The sequence below is a fragment of the Mauremys reevesii genome, linkage group 11, assembly GCF_016161935.1.
Source record: "Mauremys reevesii isolate NIE-2019 linkage group 11, ASM1616193v1, whole genome shotgun sequence".
Classification (NCBI taxonomy): domain Eukaryota; kingdom Metazoa; phylum Chordata; order Testudines; family Geoemydidae; genus Mauremys; species Mauremys reevesii.
The window spans coordinates 59,760,576-59,779,050 of record NC_052633.1 but is presented as its reverse complement, the minus strand read 5'-3'; the positions used below and the strand labels follow the sequence as shown (position 1 = coordinate 59,779,050).

The following is an 18,475-nucleotide window of genomic DNA, read 5'->3' as shown; positions in this document are numbered from 1 at the left end:
ATGACAGGGAATCGACCACTTGATGATTACCTGTTCTGTTCATTCCCTCTGGGGCACCTGGCACTGGCCACTGTCGGAAGATGGGGTGCTGGCCTATATGAACCTTTGATCTGACCCAAACTGACCGTTCTTATGAGTAGGCTTTTCTAAAGAATAACAAAGAATCCTGTGGCACCTTATAGACTAACAGACGTTCTGCAGCATGAGCTTTCGTGGGTGAATACCCACTTCTTCAGATGCAAGTGGTCTTGCATCTGAAGAAGTGGGTATTCACCCACGAAAGCTCATGCTGCAGAACGTCTGTTAGTCTATAAGGTGCCACAGGATTCTTTGTTGCTTTTACAGATCCAGACTAACACGGCTACCCCCTCTGATACTTTCTAAAGAATGTGTATACATCTCTGGAAAGTGTGACTTTTTGTTAATCTGTAGTACCCTAATAAAATTTGCACTGCCACCATTTTCTTGTTCAATAAAGAGCCAGTGTTTATCTGGATTAGAACACCTCCAATCAGCTGTTGCTTTGAACTAGCTGTCTTGATAGTACTATATAATATTTGAAACCGCTAGAACCCCCAGTTTAATGGGTCAGTGTAAAGTATCTGCACTCATTCTCAATGTTTTCTTATTCCATATAAATTCTCTGTATTCCTGCTAGAATTGTATCTGGGGTGATTATAGAAAGATTTTGAAACAAAAAAGTTGTCCTTGGCAAAATAATCATTTTGACTGTGACTGTTCTTCCTAATCAAGAAATTGCATACATCCCCCTGTGTTCCAAATCTTTTTTTCATTTGCTGAAGGTGTGGTTTGATATTTGAATCATACAGCTCATCTAGGTTGTTTGAGATTTGAATTCCCAGGTATCTTACAGAACCAGTTTCCCATTTGTACCCAAATGTTTTCTAGAGGGGTAGCATCGCAGAGTCTGGCCTATTTAGAGGTAGCAGTTCAGATTTGGAATAATTTACTTTAAAGCTACTTGCTTTCCCAAAGTAATAGATTCTGTAGATAGTAATTCTAGGGAATTGTTAGGGTTAGATAAAAATAATATTACAAGAGTAATGACAAAAATCAATTTTTGTCTCTCACCGGCGGCTAAAATACAGGCCGATTTTCATCAGAGCGGATGCCCATGCCCTTCAAATTAATCAACTGGCAGGAGATAATTTGACAGGTGAAGCAGGCAACTTCTTTTCTTCCATTTAGACTACGTATTCATCATCACAGTACACTGATATTTCATAAGCCTGCAAATTGTGAGTTCTGTATTTTCTCTCAAGCCACAAGAATTCCATTGGATTCACTTTGTTTTCACATTATTATTTTAAAGAATAAGCATTTTGAGAAATTGTTGGTGTATTTACAAAAAAGCAATACCTTTCAATTGATTGTAATTAATTTTTACAGCCTGACACTCAGACAAGGGAGTCTTATTTTCAGATGTCTGGCTCTTTCCACATTAAGTATATCAGCATGTAAATGGGTATTTGGGGGGTGTATGGTTACAACCCTCTTTGTAACATGACTTGTTAGGTTGCATCAACTTCGAACCATGGTGGGATCAGAGAGATACTATTTTTGTGGCAGTAAGAAAATAGTTTCTTTTCAAAAGCTTCTACATTCAGAAAAGGTCAAATTCAGGAGGAAAGAAAAATCATTTCTAAGCAGGGAGACCTAGATTTCTTTATCATTTCATTTTCCAGGACATCTCAGTTTTACTCTAGCAAATTTTTTACCTGTAAATGTACCTTTTCTCTTGAGATACAGCACGTTATATAAAAGCAAATGTTTAGTTCCTCTCTTGTTGTTTGTATTAAGTACATCAGCTTGGTATTGTTGTCTTGTTAATTATGATTTTTCTCCTCATTTATCTGGATTAACTCTCCATGCCTTTCCCTGCCTTCTCATGATTCAAGGGCCTGATCCTGCTTTCATAAAAGTCAGTGAGGGACACATTTTCAAATTGTCTTATATGCACACTTATGTAGACTGTAAGTTCTTCAGGGCAGGGACCATCTCTTTGTTACATGTCTGTGCAGTGCCTAGCACAGTGGAGCTGAGGCCTCTAATGCTGTAGTGAAGTACGATTAATAATGTACAAACACTGGAGCTTACAGGTGCATGATCTTTTGTGTACACAGGATGGTGGCAATTCACAAAGATGAATTTGAACTAAACATGCTGAAAATTTTGCTAGAACTGTGTGCAGCTGCAGTCAGGGCGGCCAAACAGATTTTGACTGCATGTACAATGCTGGGATTTTGAAATAGAGCTTCTGTGAGCCACTCATTCCTCCACACTTTCTGAGACAGCTGCAGTTCAGGTGGCGTCACTTCTTCTTTTTCTTAATGGCTCCAGTAAGGTATAGCTGTAATTGGGTCCAGATAGCTCATCACCTGAGCATAAGTGGAAGAAACTAAGGGGTCGGGGGTGGGGGGTATTGGAAAGGGCTTTGCAGCATCTGGATGCTCAAGAACTAGGTAAACATAAATACTGGAACATGCAGGAGATAAATGGTTTGGCTGAGTCAGTCTCATTATAATGCACTTTCTTCCTGAATTACAACATTTCCCCATGCAGGCCCTCCTATTTGGGCTAAATAAAACGGGATTAGGACGAGGTATGCTTTGCCATAGACTCTCCTTTATTCCAGGCAAACTCAGAACAGTAACACAACTGTGCTGTGTCTTCCATCCTCTGCACACATGCTGCTCTGTAACATGGACAGAGGCACCTAAATGAGCTTGGACTGGAACTTTTCAAACATGTGCTGACAGCTGACACCCTGGAGCTGTTGGTGAGGTTGCCATTAGGGACTGAAGTGGCAAACTTGGTCTTCCCAGGAACCTCATGGCTAAACTAAGGGAGTGGACTTTAGATTTTTACTGTCCTTACAATATCGGATGAGGGAGAGAAGATCCTAAATTCTGCTCCTGTGGCAGCCAGAGTCCTTCCAAGAAGCAACATGCAGCAGTGGCCATTGGTGTCTGAAGTAGAACTGTCTCTTAGCAATAGATAAATTCAGGATGGATGGATTGATTGATTGCATTGGCCCAAAAGCCTGCTTGGCTCTTATTTTAAAAATGTCTAGCTTTACTGTGGATGTGGTGCCATTTTGGCCCATTCGCTTGGGGTTTGCACAGGGATTGCAGATTTGGACCCTTGCACAGAATACCATCATTTAATGTGTCATGCGTTAAAATATGCTTTTACCAGACTTACTGCACTGTATTCTGTGTATCTTGCTCTGTTGATATTGTTCTGAAGATATTTCTGTAGGAACTCTAAACTGGCATCCTTTTTAAAATCTGAAAAGAATAGCAAGCAACACCATAAGTGCTGATAACACTTGGGAGTGTGACTTACGCAGACAACGCTCACCCACTGAATCTAATTTGTTATGGCTTAGTTTGCACTTAATTTTTATTTAATTAAATGTGAAAACATCATGAGGTGTGTACCTGTGAGGATTTCTTTTAATTAATGAACTTCTAAATATCAAAGCAAACTGACATCAGACATGCAGAGGTTTATATCCAAAACTAAATCAGGGTTTAGAAAAGGTTAGTAAAAATGTAATCTCTACCTCACACTGGTAATTCTGATAGCTTACTCATGATGGATAGTACCTTTCTCTATGGATTTGAACAAACCTATTAATGGAGTAAGTAACTATTCAGCATGAATAGTTGGCCCCATGTATGTATCATCAATACATCACAAGCCTTTTTCATTTGACTCTATGTGTTTGACTTTAAAGCTATTATTTGAAGTCTCCCATCCCACCCACTCTAAAGATGAAGGTCATTCACTCTCAGATGTCTCAGGAGAGTTACAGCTTGTTCTAGTTGGCAAGTCATATCAGGAAATTTCTCTTGCATTCTTTCTTACATGTGCTTGAAGATGCTTCCACTTTCAAAAAATAAAATAATTACTAAATACTGTAAATTAAATCTGATAAAAAACAGCAATGCGTGTGAGATTCTCTAGGGTCCATTTCACACTTTGCATTTGTAATTAATACAAGTTCACTGAGATGAAAGTTTACATCTGTTTTTGAGAACAAAATGTCCCTGAAATAGACACACATTTTGAAGATTTTTTGGAGAAATTAGAGAAAGAGCACTGATGTTCACTTTCCAATTATAATTCCATATTAAAACAGTCAGCTGTCTAGAGCACTGATTAGATCATCAAACCCAGCCTGGACAGCTAGATGGACTCCTTATATCGATGCTTGTTGGTTTGCCACTAGATGGCATTATCCATTAACTGCAAGGTGAAATATATGTTTTGCCATGGCCTTAACATCTGCAGATTAATAAAGTAAGACAAGGTCTCTGTGTTTCCTGACAAATGGAGAAGTGAAAGCATTGTAGCTCAGAAGTAATTTGACCTAGTTCTGCATCACTGTAACTCAGTCAAACCTTAACACACCAGATATGGATTTACTCAAAGCAATGAGAGGAAGTCAGCTGTGGCAATCCCAGATGACCCCCTATGTAATGAACATTTCCTAATAAATCCTTTCTATCCTCATTATTACATTTAAGTTTTGGAAAAGTGTGTGTTTGATTTCCAGTGCCAAAAGTATTTGCAGACAGTAGCTCCCTTGTTATATGACTGCATTTTAAGCATTAGGAGGCATTGTGTTGCTTCACATTGAAGTCTAGGTAAATGCTGAAGATTATCTTTAAATAAAGAGCACCAGATATGAGCAGGTATTTCATATTCTCTATGGCTTTGATGTAGGAGGCAATGAATGAGTTATCATGGGTATTGTAAATGTAGATGAGAGATTTGTTAGTGGGCAGTTATGTCCCTTGACTTCGGTGAGGTTGAACCAATGTCAGGGCAAGATTCCCATCCAGCCACAAACCCAACTGCACACTCAGCAGTGCCTATTGTATAGTGCTTCCTTCCCCAGAAAAGGAGGCTGCAAGCTTTACCAGCTGCTGCTTCATCCAGACAGGAGAACAAGGCATGCCGTTGTTCTTCTGTGCCCAGAGTGGGTGCCTTAGCACATCCCTCACCCCCTGCTTACCACTGCTGCTACTCGCAGGGCAGGGGGAACTGGAGTTTCTTCCCTTTCTTGTTTTCTGAGTGTGGAACAAATAGCTGCCAATACTCAGATTTAAAATTTATGGGTGAAATTCTGGTCCTATTGAAGTCAATGTGAGTTTTGCCATTGACTTTAATGGAGCCAGGAGTTCACCTTATGAGTTGGAAGGTCTTGCTGTCTCTCCCATTTTCTCCCCATCTTATTCTTTCCCTTCTCTCACTCTGCCTACCCTTTTCATTCACTCCTTCCTCTCTTCCCATTCATGCCATGCCCTCATTCACAATCACCTCCTCCCCACCATTCACTCTGCCTTCTCATTCTCCTTTTCACCTTTCCTCACCCCTTTCTCCCACTCCTTATCCATATTCCATACACCTTCTCCCTTACTGTCACTCTGTGCGCGTGTTGCTATCTCTCATTATTTTATGGCCAACCTTCCAATATTTACTGTATTTCTTAAAGCCCTAGTTGTTGGGAATCAGGATGTACGTGCTCTGGCCCAGTGGATAGAATAGGTATCCTGGTTAGAGAATGGAAGCAGGGGTTAGAGCCAGAGTTAACTGCCAAATACCAGAGCCAAGGGATAGATCCAGAGTCAGGACCAGGAATCTAAGCTGAGGATCAGAGCCATGGTCAGATACCAAATGCTAGAGTTAAGGGTTGAGCCAGAGTCAGAGCCAGGGCTCAGAGCCATGACTGATAGACAATGGTCAAGAGCAAGGTGACAGGGCAGGAACCAGTGAGAGGCAAGGATCAGGCATGGAGCAGGAGTAAGGAACAGGTCAGGAGTGGACTAGGAATCGGGTTGGATAAGGATTGGAGGAGGCAGGTAAAAACAGTCTCTAATGTGGCGGCGGCAGCAGGAAGTTTGCACAGTTGCTCAGACAGCCCACGCAACTCACTTCCTGGCTTAAGTAGCAGGTATGAGCCAATCAGGCAGCCACAAGCCTTTGGCACTCTGATAGCACTTCCTGTGGGGCCTGACCTCTCAGGTTTAAAAAGATGGTGTTTTGCTGGATGCTCCTGCACAGACAGTCAGCAAGATAGTGTTTTTTGGTGATGAGAGAGTGTCAGAAATCCCCACAGCCCTGTGTTCTAGACCTGCACCCTCAGATCCTTACATTAGTTCCCGGAGTCATGAAAATGTGAGAATCTGTTTTTTTTATTTTAAGTGAGTTGCTAGCCCACATGGTTCCAGAGAAAAGCTGGAAAATGTGACTAGAGTGCACTCTAAAAGCTCAAAAGCCAGAAGTAAATAAAAAAATTATAATTTGAGTTCTTTTTAATCTCATGATTTTTGGAGGTCTGACTCATGATTTTTGAATGCTTACAATCAGAGTCTTCCCTAGGGTATGGCGAATCGGGCCGACTGCTCTGGGCCCTGCTCTTTGGGGGTGGTCCCCCGGGCTGACATGATTGGCCAGCGCATTCACATCCACTCAGGCCCCGCACCCCCTCCCCCCCCCAAGGGATGGCCCTGCTTGCAATTGTAATGTGTATGTGTGTGTAAGTAAAGGAGAAATTAACACATACAGAAAGCGAGGGCACGAGTGAATGAAGGAATAGATGGAGTGGGGGTGAGGCAGAGTAAGAAGAGGGAATGAGAGTAGGAGTCACTCAGTGATTTCAAACTTGAGCTTGGGTAGTTGTTTATGCCACACATAGAAAACAAAGTAGAACGAACATTGTATTTAAACTTCCTTGTATGTCATCCAGGACTAGAGCTGGTGTTTACCAAAGCTTGACCTCATATTGTCCGGTATACATTTTTCTCCTAACATTATTTCCCCGTATTCCTTATTCTAAGTGGGTTGGGGGGGTTTCTCCCTTGCTTTGTGTAACTGCAGTTACTCCAGCCCTGAATTAGGTAAAACATTTCATAGTTTGTCTGGATCAAAACAGTAGTTTTGAAGCCCACTATAGTAATATTTGAAAGTAAGAAGTAGCTCAGGATAGTAGACTGAGCGCATGAATGATGGACAGATAGAATAGACAGATTCAGTCAGTTTCGCCCCATCATAGGAAAGCATCCTGATCCAGGACAGCCCTTAAGCAAATGCTTAAAGTCCCACTGATGTCAAGACCTGAATAAGTTAGACTTAAGCACACGTTTGAGTACGTTCCTGAATCAGAGTCCTTGTGAGGAAGACATAGCAATGCCACTTGTATAAACTAAAGAATCCTGCAGATGAACACAAAGTGTTTAAATATTTTTGTTTTCTATTATTAATTTTATTCTTCTCAAGGGATCAATATGAGCTTGATTAGAATCTAATTTAAACTGTCCTCTAGTGAAAACTTCTTTGCTCATAATTTTAATTCAAGGTCAGTCTCCCTGCCTAATGCCTATCCAGTTCTTTGGCTCTTCTGCATAGCAACAACATTTCCATATCCTTATTTGCATCAGGAGATTCCTTGTCTCTGAGAATACCATTATGTTTCTAAGTACATTATTGAGCTGCTATTACTGCAGTGATAGTGGCAGGTTTTCTAGCATTCTCTTGATTTTAAACATTATTTTCTTATGATGTGCCATTCTTAAGATTGTGTTGGTGTTTTTGAATGACATAAGCCGTTAATGTTGTTATCCATGATGGCACCAGTGGGGCATTTTGCAGTTTGTACAGCATATAATAGCGCTAATAATCTAATTACATTAACAGTGTCTGAATGATATTGAAGTGTTATCCTCTTTGATTATCATAGGTTTTCCTTGGATTCTTTTTTTATTTCTATTTCAGAGTTTAGTTTCTTCTTTATTCGTTTTAATGGCAACTTTCTCCTACCAGTGCTTGATTCATCCACCAATGCCTGCTTAAAATGATCAGAATAAAAGGTGGAAGTTGCTGGGGTCAGAAGTTGAATGGTTTGTGCCATATTTTCAAAAGAGCTCAGCCTCTATTTAGGCATCTAATAAGAAGCCAAATTGTCAAAGGGGCTCATTATGTTGAGAGCTCAGCTCTTTTGAAAAGCTGACCACAGATATCACAGTGGGAGCTGCTGGGTTTAAGCAAGTCTTGAATAGCGTGACCAGATGTCCCGATTTTTAGAGAAAGTCCCGGTTTTTGGGTCTTTTTCTTATATAGACTCCTATAAGCCCCAATCCCCTGTCCCAATTTTTCACACTTGCTGTCTGGTCACCCTAGTCTTGAAACTCTGGCCCTAAGTGAGAGATGAGCTGCAATTGTAGGTGCTGAAGAGTTGAAAATCTGGCCGCTGGGGCCTGAGCATTATGGTTTTTGATTCACAAAGAGAAAAATGTAATTGCAGAGTAAATGGCTTTTATTTTAGATTAAGGAAAACAGCAAAGAAGTAACAAATATAAAATATCCACAGGAAAGATAGAGTGCCTCTCTCTCTCTTAGGCCATCCATCTTGATTCTCCTCCCAGGCCTGCCCTCTAGTAAACAGACAAGCAGACAGAGACAACTCGATGTGGGGGGAAGGGGCAGAATGAGGGCAGTGACTTCAGCAGATGTTACTGAGCCTGCTCAGTCTGTGTGAGTATGCTCAGTATAACCCAAGCAGCAATTCTGGGGGGGAGGCACATGACCCCCGCAAACCCCCACCCCCACGGGTCACCACTGCAGACAGATTTCTTACATTTAAAGATGAAGTAGACATTTGTGGCTTTCTTTGAATTGCAGAAGATCAAATTAAGCAGTGATTGAATTAAGTAGAATTAATGTTACTGTTGACATATTTTAACATTGATTTTTATCTCCTGATAATGGAGAAATGGAAATGATATGACAGTATCAAAGTAGCATGAGAATTCAGTGATTAGTATTATTATTATTAATCATTGAAATATAGTATCCTCACATACAAAGGTGATGAGTTCGAGGACTGGAAACTTGACAGTGCATAAAAGCAAGTAGACTTTGTGGCAGAGCTACTCTTATCTTAGCCCTCTCATGCTTTGATATTGTATCCTCTGCCAGAGTTTCACAGAACTGGCTTGCGTCATGTACCACAGGCAAAATCAATTTAATCATTCAATACAGAATAACAGCTATGTGCATAGACAGCAACCACTATTTTGTGCTCCACTTACAGTACTACAGATTGCAGTCTACATTGTTTGTAGTAAACTGCAAAGAATAATTGTAATAATAAACTTAGCATTTGTATTTCATTTTGCATCTTCAACACACCACACAGATATTAACATTAGAGAGAGGCCTGAAACAAAACCCTGAATCCCAACCTGCACACCTCACCACTGAACTTTCAGCGAGTTAGATCCACATCCTGATCCAGACTTCGCAATTGACCTCTTTCACTACAATGGATCAAACCAAAACCTCAGAAACCATCTTCCCACAGATATATTTGGGGAAAACCGGATTTTCCAGGGACTTTTGTGGGCTTTGGACTAGGCTCAAAATAACAATTTAATTCTGTTTAAAAGAGCTGCAAGACTTTTAGGCCGCAGAGAGAGTAGCATGTAACAGGAGGTGTCACAGTTACAGGGCAAGCTGAGCTTTAGACCCTACTTAGTCCCTTTCAGGACAGGTTTCACTACTTTCACCCCTCTCTGGGAGGAACCACACAGACCAGATCTCTGGGCTGCACTACCCTTACCTTGTTAACCCAGTAAGTCCAACTGTGTTTGACACCTGTATGTCCTCTTCTTTAAGGAATCTATGACAGCAGCTGATAAAAGTGACTCAAAAACAGCTTCTTCAAACTAAAGTATTCTTGATTCACCCCAAGGTACACTGCACACAGAGCAAAGGATCAAAACAATAACGGCCTATGTGCATATTTCCCCTTACCCAAAACTTAATCTTTCCTTGCATGCTTTGCAAAGTTCCATTCAGCCCAGTTACCTCCATCTCTGGTTTGGGAGAGACAGCAAGCTTGCTGCAGTTTCTGTCTTTTTCTTCCAGAGCCTTCTCTCAAACCATTTCTGGCAACCCACTCAACTCCCTTTCTTCTCTAGGCTGGCATCCTTAAGCTTTTAGTATTCTCTTTGATCATAGGCTCAGGTCTGAGAAAAGTAAACCTTGCCTGCCTGGCTGGAGTCAGGCAGGCAATTCCCCAGTTAATAGCTTTGCCATTGTTACAGTTCCCTTAATGGCTTCCTTTGATCTAAGTCTATGCAGTCAGGTAGGGTAATATCACACTGGTAACCTGAGGTGCATATGATATTTATAAAAATATATGTCAACAATTCCTTCATTCTTCATGGGAAGTCAAGATGGCTGACCATGTCTCGTAGAGCGAACAACATTGTACATCAGAGGCTGCCTTTTCCATGACCTTCACAGATACAAATGTAGAAAGACAAGTTGTCTAATGTGCCTCAGACACAATTCACTGCATATGTCCAAGGGCTTAAAACCCTACAGGATACTTGAGAGCTTATCAAAACTACATTAGTCTAATCATTTTTTCAGCCTTTTGCATCTTTTGAAGTGTTGCTTCCTACAGCAGATGATTCAAAAAGTGGGAAATTCTTTACATTGGAAAGCAAGTAATATAGAATGGCAAGTGAATTTGTGGAACTCATGCTTTTAAATATAATTAGGACGTTGTTTATCAAATGTAGAAAAGCTAAGACTCTCTTTCTGCGAACTGATCCCTAGAGCTGGTCTAGATTTTTGGAATTTCAAAGCAAGTCAAGACACAGAAAGTGAGTGCAACAAACAATAAAAATTAAAAATCATCAATTACCTCACAATAAAATACATTTTAAATCCAGTGAACTCTATGGTCTGGGTCTCATGCAGCAAAGACTACAATTTAGACAAGTACAGTTTATGGACCCAATGTGGTACTGCTTAGCTTGAGGAAATCCTTCTTTAAAAATGGTCTTGAGTAGCCAGTTTGTACTGCTGTGAATATTGCATAACTTAGTTTCAAAGGGCATTTTGCAAAATAATGCTTTAATTATGTCCCAACAGCTCTTCTCTAGTAACCTCCTCTCCACACTTTCTGTGATCCTTTTTTATTTGTACCTGCCTCCCACTTCAGCTCATTGCACTGCAGCCATTAACCTTCTCCATTAGAAGTAATGGCCTCAAAATTTGTTAACCATGCAAAATGAAGGTAGCTTACTGGGGGAAGGGAGGGATTTTCCTTTAAAAGCCATTTAAATGATTATGCTGAATTTGGCAAGAACAGTAATAAATAGCCTTTTGAAGAGAGAACTTATATCAGTGGGCCATATTCTGCCGACCTGTACAACTCACTGAAGTCAATAGGCTTGAAGGGATATAACTGAGAATGTTTTGACCCACTAAGCTAAATTCTCACATGGTGAAAGTCAATGAATTTGAAATCAGGGATGAATCTAGCTCTTTAAATATTTACAATGAAATCAGCTTTCATTGTAAGAGCAACCAGGCATTGTAAGAAAGCTGGCAATGTTAATTATAGTACCATTTCTTGCGGTGCTAATTATAAAATTAGATACCTTTTTAAGGCGTGATTAATATACAGCTGGTTGGATTAAATGGTCCAAGAGATCTTTCTCTGGACATTAGCTATGACTATAATTCTGTGAAGTAATTGACAATATTAACTGTGTATGTTTTAATAAATAAACTTAATTATCTATTATGTAAACATCTAACTGCATATTTCTAAATTAATCATCAGTCAAGAGCAGAATGAATAGAAATGCTTAATCAACACACACACACACACACACACACACACAGAGCGCACTGGGCACCTTAACCGAATAGGAAAGAAAATTACTACCAGACTAGCTTTCAGGTTAACACTTATTAATCAAATTGCTAGGAACCCAGTTCTACTTTGTAATAGAGTTTATGCTTCCTTTGTTGTATTGAACAGCACCTTATTAAGTTATCTTAATACAATGAAGTGCTAATAGAATATGCTGAAATCCTTCACTGAATCTCAATTCCAAGTTTTTGCAGCAGCAGTGTTCAATCTGTGTTCTCATCTACACTATAGAAATTTGGCATGATCCAACTTGAACATCTCTAACACACCTTATGTCCACTCACCAATGCTCCCCATAGCGCACAAATCAACATTTGAATTAGACTTGCTTTGAGCCAGGCTTACTACCAGGGTACTCTATGGTACCATTCTCCAGCAGAATGGGGCACCCCCTTCAGACAGGGGTGAGGAGAGCTCCCTTTTCCTCCTTATGGCATGCAGAGGACCAAGGAGATGGTGCCACAGACAGTCCAGCAGAGGTAGCAGCGATGGCAAGAGGTCCTGAGACATGGAGGCTGGAGTGGAAAAGGCTGCTTATGCAGGAGAGATGGGGGGAGCTAGAGACTGACCTGGAGCAACAGAAGTTTTCTGACCAGGACAAACACTACTGGCTCAAACATGAGAAGAGGGTCAAGTCACACCCATGAAACCCAGGAGGAAAGAGATAAGAGTGTACATACTCAGAAGCTGGCAGGCAAACAAATGAACCCCAGTGCTGTGCTTAAGGCCACAGTCAATATGGGACACCAAAGAAGGTTCTGGGACTCTGACTATGGGAATATGGGAGGAATGTTGGAAATGATACCAGGGCTTTAAAACCAAATTCAGGCTTTTATCCAGGAAAGGCAGAGAGGGTGAATCAAGCTCCCTCAGCTGACCCTCAACATGTAGAGGGAGGTGTGAGTCAGAATGCAACTGAGGTAGCTGACAGAAAGAAGTGGGGGTAGGATCCTCCCTGCAGGTAACAAAGTAACCAGTTGTTTAGACAGCCAAGAAGGAAAGGGAATTTCTTCCCCCAGTTTGACTGCTTGATGGTGTGTGAAAATGTAAAAGAGTCTGAGACTGGTGGGGAAGGAAATGCTGCTTGCCATGACTTTGATGCAGTGTGTGAGGAACAAAAGGCCAACCCTCTGAGAGGGTGGGTGTAGGGAGGGTTCAGTAATCTTCCTCCCTCTCCCCCCCCCCCCGAAGCTGAGGTCATGCCACAGGGATTCCCAGTCCCTGACCTCCAGACAGGTGGAATGGACAAAAGATTTGGGCTATAGGGAAGAAAGTTTATTATATGAATTGTAATTTGTCATGCCAGTTAGGGAGTGAACCTGTAGGATGATGATCAAGCACCCTAGTGACATTCACTTCTGTATGGAGGGAGATGTGACCAATATTGTAATCACATGCATTACCCTTGGTGACCATATTCTATTAAAACTATGAATGATTTATGTATGATTGTGTTCTACTCTATGGGGGATGCTTACCATAGCTCCTAGAGGAACTAAATCAGTGGGAGGTGATGAAGGTGAATCACTGAGACTAAATAAATAGGTACCAGCCCCTGGAGTGATTTCCATATCCTGGTTCAAGCTGAGTTTTCTAGCAACCAGGAGACAGTCAGTGCTTTTGGTATAAAAAGATGTGCTTGAACTGACACAAGGTCTTTAGTCTGAACCAGAAAACGGATGGGATCTTCTGTCCAAGATGAGATTCCATTGGCGGAAGGATTGGAAGGCCCCAAGAGACCAATGGGTAACTCCTGGGGATAACAGCTGAAGTATTAAACCTTGAAAATCGAATTTATAAATATATCTTAAAAAACCTGCATAGATGGAAAGCTCTCTGCTCTTCCTGATGCAGGGCCACAAGCATCAACTGGTGGGATCTCATAATCATGTAGACCTGGGATGACCAGCAGTGGGTTCAGAACTTTCACATGAAGAAAGCTACATTTCTGGAGCTTTATGAACAGCTTGCTCCAACACTTTAGTGTAAACTAGGCACACACATGAGGGCACCCTTGCTGGTCCAGAAGCAGGTTGCTGTAGCTGTCTGGAAGCTGGCTAGCCTAGACTACTATAGATCTATTGACAGCCAGTTTGGTGTTGGGAAGTCAACTGTAGGTAAAGTGGTGGTGGAGGTTTCTGAGGCAAGCAGGTATGTGGTTTACCCAAGGTGGCGGGCATAAAAGATATTCCTAAGGTAATTGCTAGCTTTGAGAGAATGGGGTTTCCAGACTGTGCCAGGGCCATTGATGGGACTCGTGTGCCCATAGTTTGCCCTCATCATGGATCAGAGGAGTGCATAAATCACAATGGGTATTACTCCATAGTTATCCAGGCCCTCATGGACCACAGAGGCTGATTTATGAGTGTCACTGGGAAAGTTCATGATGCCAGGGTTTTTTTGCCAATCAGGGCTCTACACTCATGGACAAGCTGGGACATGAGCCTGACGAAATGACGTTGTCATAATGGAGTTACTCTGTTACCACTGTTATTCTGGGAGACCCCACATAATCCCTTTTGCCTTGTCTTATGAAACCATATCCTGATTTCAGAGGCCCTGTTAAAAGACAGTTCATTTACACTCTCAGCAAGTGTAGAATGGTGGTTGAATGTGTTTTGGGCAGATTGAAATCCCATTGGAGAGGTCTACAGACACATTTGGATGCCAATGTCATCAATGCGCTCTGCACTACCATGGCTTGCTGTGCTCTTTACAATCTTTGTGAATCTAGAGGTGCGCCATTTCCCTCTGAATGGACCTATGACAGCGATGGGCTGCTGAAGTGGTACACTCAGCCAGAAAGTCCACCTACCACAGCTGGAGCTGGATGTATCCAGGCAACAGAAGTCAGGGGTGCTTTGTGCACCCGCATTATGGACTTGCATGGCTCAAGGGAAGAGGGGTAATAGTAACTTTATGAATGTGCTTCTGGGGAGAGGGAATGGAGCTCATTGACTGTGGGAGGGATTCAGTGCTTGGGGAGGGATGGGGGCTTGATTGTCATGCAGTGTACTTATGGATGACATGGCCACTTATGAAATGGGGATGGGGGGTGATTCACAGTATGGATTCATATAAGGAAGCGATTGAAGTGGATTGATGTGCCTAACCATATCGAGGAATAGTGTTATCTTACTAATTCCTAATTGTCCCTTATCATGTGCTTACAATGTGTATTTAAAATAATAAAGGTATGATGTGCTGTAGTGATAGCAACAAACTTTCTTGGTGACATAAAAAGCTTTGTTTATAACATGTATTAGAAAAGTACAACATTGACCCATTGTTAATGGCAGCTGGCCTGCCTACCACACCAAAATACTAGTAACAACCAGGGAAGCTGGAACAGGGGCCCACTTTTTACCAGACATAAGGTTGAGTGATGGGGGGGAGGGGACGGAGAGGAGTGAGCAGGAAGCAGAGTCTAGGGTGGCGCAGGAGCAGGGGCTTGAGGAGAAGGGGCGACATGGGAGTGGAGGTTCAGGGGAAGGGGCAGCATGAGGGTGGAGCCTCGGGGAAGAGGCAGCGGTTTGGGCTCCTGTGGTCCCCCCATTTTTAGGGCGCTTCCACTACTCCTGGTAACGACAGAATCTTCCCCCCCCAAAAAGTGCACAAACAAGTGCAAACGGTGAAACCATGTACAAGACAGAAACCCCCTATTGTTGCATGTGTCGTGGCCCTGATTCTCCTTTCCCTTCTTTCCCTGTTTCCCAATCTCTTAGTACTGAAGAAGGGAGGTGGAGGCATCCACAGGGGAGAGAGTCAAGGACGGAGGACTGCATGGGGCTAAGTTGCCCTGCCCACCCACTTGTGGAGCCTGACTGCATGGTCCACCCAGCCAAGCTGTTTCTGGACTGCATCTGATGGTACCGTGCCAGGCACTCAGGCTGGGATGTGGGTGCAGCAGGAGCTAGTACTCTCACAGCCATTAGTGATATCAGCCACTCAAATGGTTCTCTCTGCTGAGCTCTGTCCTCCTTTAGCCACGGTTCCTGTTTCAGGAACTGCAAAGGCAGTGCCTGCTCCCATGCTGAAACCCCATCCTCAAGCTATGCAGCCAGCCTCAGCCTGTCCTCTTGTCTCTCACCATGCCTTTTCTCTACTTGCAAGTCCGTCTGGTTTTAGTACTGGACCTGTTTGTTGGTCCTGTCAGGAACTTGAACCATAAGTTCATCACAGAAATGCTTCCTCTTGGAATGGTCAGCGAAGCTACATTGCCCAGACTTGTACTGCAGTGTGGGTGAGCTGTGGAGGTACTGCAGCCAATAGAGATCATGGGGCCTGGAACAGGACAAGACACATAGAGTTATTGTCTCAAACAGCTCAGTGCAGAAACACAGAAAAAATCCTTATGGAATTTTAAGGATATAAAATGTTACTTTTCCAAACTGAATTTCGATACATTGTGAGAGGGATGTTTTAGTCCACAGAAGCACCCTGGACACAGCCTGGTTAATCACAATGAAAGAAGTGCAGAGACAAGGGTATGTTAAATATTCAAAGCTGTTTCTTGATTTCTAAAAATTGCACATCTTCTTGGGTTGAGAGGGACAACTGGCAGTGACCTTGCTACAAAAGCTTTTTCTATCATTCCAGGGCTTCCACATTTTGGAAGACATAACAGGTCTTGTGGAGCCCAATTGGCAAAAGGAGATGTTATTCCAAGCTGCCAGTGGGAAACCTGCAGCATATGCAGCCGAAGTATTCAACGGTATAGTGACTGAATAGCCCATCTATGAGTGCACTGCCTGGTTAGCTACCAAGGTGGCCCTGGAAAATACACCCTTCCCCAAAATGAGTTTCTGCTTCAGGAAAAGTTTGCATCTATTAGTACCCGGGATTGAGTCAGAATTCATGAGAAAATCAACAGGATGCAGCATTAGCTTCCACACGGTTTAGCCAGTTGTGACTGCATGCAGACACACGGAACTCCACAGCTATCCCTTTACACAACCACCCGCCCCAGCACATTTCTGGATACATTTTCAAACCCCAGTCGAACTTAGGACAAATGCTTCTGTCACCAGTGGACTGCATGGATTACATGTACCTGAAAGGGGCTAGATTTGTGCATGGAACACATTTCCATCTCCCACCCCACAGTTCACAGTTTCCAGGAGATTCGTTACACCGCTGAGTGGTTACAGAGCAGCGTACTTACAGGTATGACAATGTAAGGTTATTCTTTTTTAAGAAACAGGAATGCCCTAACAAAAATCTGTGCCCTTCCATTAAAAATTCACTTTCAGGGCATTTTTACTGTCTGCATTTCCTGGTCTCCATTTTGAACTCCACATGGTGGGGGGCAGGGAGCCATGCCGATGGCATACAATCTGCCAGTAGTGGATGCCCACTGCTAGCTGGGGCTTACAACAACTTTTGTGTTGGTTTGTAGAATGGAAATCCCTTCCATTATTGTATTGATAAACATTATAATGGAGCCAGAAACTTACTAGTCTCTGGGTGGCTTCTGTCCTGTCTGTGTTTGCCGCAGGCTCCACAGTGGGCTGTTCCTCAGGGGAACATCAAACAGCTCCTCCAAGTACAGCCCCAGGATGTGCTCTGCTGCGCCTGCTCCAAAGCCTCCTTTGAGACCAGTTTCAATAACCGAGTCACTTCGCTGGCCTCACTTGGTGCCTGCTGCTGGCTCCCATCACACCCTATGCTGGATCCTGGGGCCAGCAGGGTACTATTCCAGATGATCAGTTTATCATGCAGCACTATTGGTTCCATTCTTAGCACAGCACCCAGCACTCGGTCAAACTCCTCATAAAACAGGCAGGATGTTGGCAAGTTGCTGGAGGTCCACTTCTGATCACTCTTGACACTTAATCTGCTCCCTGCACTGGTCACTGGTCCGGTAAATTTGCAGCAGTGCCAATTGTTATTTGTTGATATGCGTGATCATTCCTGGTACTCTTACTAAAGTCCACTGTTTTGCTGGCCTCACACCTGAGATTTACCAAAATCTGGCTGTGCTCCAGTGACCATGAAGCAGCATGCTTTGAAAAGGGCTTGTTCTGGTCAGTCTCCACTGCAAAGACTGAAGGCTCTCTGACGGTGTGTTTGCAGCTCAGTGGTCAGAAGACAATGAAAGAGTTAACGCTGATTCACTGAGCTGCTGTAGTACACCAAAGGAGGTTGCTTCCTTTTTCACTCTAGTTGATTGGAGATTCTGGAAGCCAGCCCTTGGGATTGTGGGATATTTTTGGCAGACTCCCAGGATGTGAGTTAAAGAGGCTCCACGCCAATTGACATGGGGCAGAGAAAGTCGATTTTGACAGGAATGTCAAGAGGTCCTTGCTTTGGCTGCTTCTGCTCCTATCAATTGGAGTCTCTGGTTGGCAGGTCTCTGCAGTTTCCCCCCCAAGGCCATATAGTGGGCGGGGGTGGGGAGAGTGAGGAACAGAGCTACTGCCTAGATCCTAATGCCCCCAGAGTGTATGTGTGTGTGTGGAATATGTGTGTGTGTGGCATGTCTGCTGTGCACAGTCTGGATCCAAGGGTGTGCTGAGGCTATACCCACAGGGAAGAGGTTGGTACCCACTGAGTCCACTAGCTGCTGCTATGCGCTGAGAGCCATTTCCACACTCCCTTTGAGATAGCCTCTCTGGAACTTGGCTCCAGGCCATCTAGTGGTCCTTGGTGACAGTGTGGCATAATAAATTAGAGCATTGGCCTAGGACTCAGGAGACCTGGGTTCTA

General features: G+C 42.9%; 1 protein-coding gene across 1 annotated transcript in view; it reads left to right on the top strand.

The window, feature by feature from the left end:
* Window positions 1-1,093: 1,093 nt before the first annotated feature.
* ACMSD (aminocarboxymuconate semialdehyde decarboxylase) overlaps window positions 1,094-18,475 on the top strand; it is a 70,750-nt gene continuing 53,368 nt past the window's right edge. Inside the window, exon 1 of the mRNA XM_039494025.1 lies at window positions 1,094-1,177. The gene's annotated coding sequence lies outside the window, so the exon portion shown is untranslated. The remainder of the gene's footprint in view (window positions 1,178-18,475) is intronic.